Raw genomic sequence first — 1,436 nt, 5'->3', positions numbered from 1 at the left:
AAGTGTCCTTTGGGTTTCCGAGGCTCACCATCTGGATGGGAGCAGGAAGTCTCTTTCTCTAGGGAGGTCTGGTGGGTTCAAACTACTGACCAGTGGTAACCCACGACACCGCTAGGGCTCTCCCAGCACTAGTATCCACGAATCTGTTTTTGGTATCTTTGTATTTGTCTTTTTTGGGTATTTCACTTAAATGGATACTTTTGTGGCTGGCTTCTTAGCATGAAGTTTTCAGTTCATCCATACTATAGTATGTGTCCTTACTTCATTCTTTCTCATGCCCAAATAATAGTCTATGCTCCGGAAAGATCACGTTTTATGTGTTTATCAGTTGATGAACAATATGTAGGTTTGTTTTTCTGAAGAATGCTACTATATCATCACGCCCAAGCTTTTGTGTGGACATATGCTTTCATTTCTCTTCCGTGTCCATGTACACTAGCAGCTCAGTATGTAGCTACTCACAGGCCGGAACCAGCAGCTGCTCCACGAGAGAAAGGGGAGGCTGTCCACTCCCGGGGCAGTTCTGCTGTGCCCGACAGGGTTGCCGTGAGTCAGAATCATCTGCATGGCAATGAGTTTTGGTTTTATGTTCTAAGACTCATTCATTATGTGTCAACACTTGACCCTGGGGCCCTCTCATCCAGGGAGTCGGTCCTAACGTCATTGTTGTTGTTTTGTTAGGTACCATCAAGTCGGTTCAGACTTCTAACTGCCCTGTATGCAAAAGCATTAAACACTGCCTGGTCCTGCACCACCCTCACAGTTGTTCTTACGTGTGAGCACATGGTTGCAGCCACTGGGTCAGTGCACCCTGTCGAGGGTCTTCCTCTTTCACTGCTCCTCCACGCTATCAAACACGATCTCCTCCTCTAGGGACTGGTCTCTCCTGATAAGATGCTCAAAGTGTGTGAGACAAGTCTTGCCATCATTCCTCTAGGATCATTCAGGTTGTCCTTCTTCCAAGACAGATGTGTTTATTCCTTTGGCAATCGTGGTCCTTCCAATATACTTTGCCAGCACTATAATTCAAATGCATACATTCGTCTTTAATCTTCCTTATTCAGAGTCCAACTTTCACATGCACATGGGGCATTTGAAAATGCTGTGGTTTGGGTCAGGTCCTCAAAGTCACATCCTTGCGTTTCAACACTTTTTCCTCACCTCTTTGGCTCGGGGTAGTTGTCCTTTTCCAAAGATCTGAAAATACTGAGTAATATTACCAGATTCTATTCAGATTATCTCTATATGTTTATCTCTTCCATTCCTCTGTAGAATGGAGTTTATGTCTCATTCAACCTTTTTTAAAAAATCATTTTATTGGGGGCTCATACAACCCTTATCACAATCCATACGTCCGTCCATTGTATCAAACACATTTGTACATTCGTTACGCTCAACATTCTTAAAATATTTACTTCTCCACGTAAGCCCCTGGC

At 43.9% G+C, this 1,436-nt stretch overlaps 1 protein-coding gene across 1 annotated transcript in view; it reads left to right on the top strand.

The window, feature by feature from the left end:
- The window catches only part of MRPL1 (mitochondrial ribosomal protein L1), a 75,988-nt gene that overhangs the window by 25,587 nt on the left and 48,965 nt on the right, over positions 1-1,436 (top strand). The gene's annotated exons all lie outside the window — the stretch shown is intronic.

The sequence above is a fragment of the Echinops telfairi genome, unplaced genomic scaffold, assembly GCF_000313985.2.
Source record: "Echinops telfairi isolate 266 unplaced genomic scaffold, ASM31398v2 ScPeMD7_7468;HRSCAF=8506_0, whole genome shotgun sequence".
Classification (NCBI taxonomy): domain Eukaryota; kingdom Metazoa; phylum Chordata; class Mammalia; order Afrosoricida; family Tenrecidae; genus Echinops; species Echinops telfairi.
This window is presented reverse-complemented; position numbering and strand designations above follow the sequence as displayed.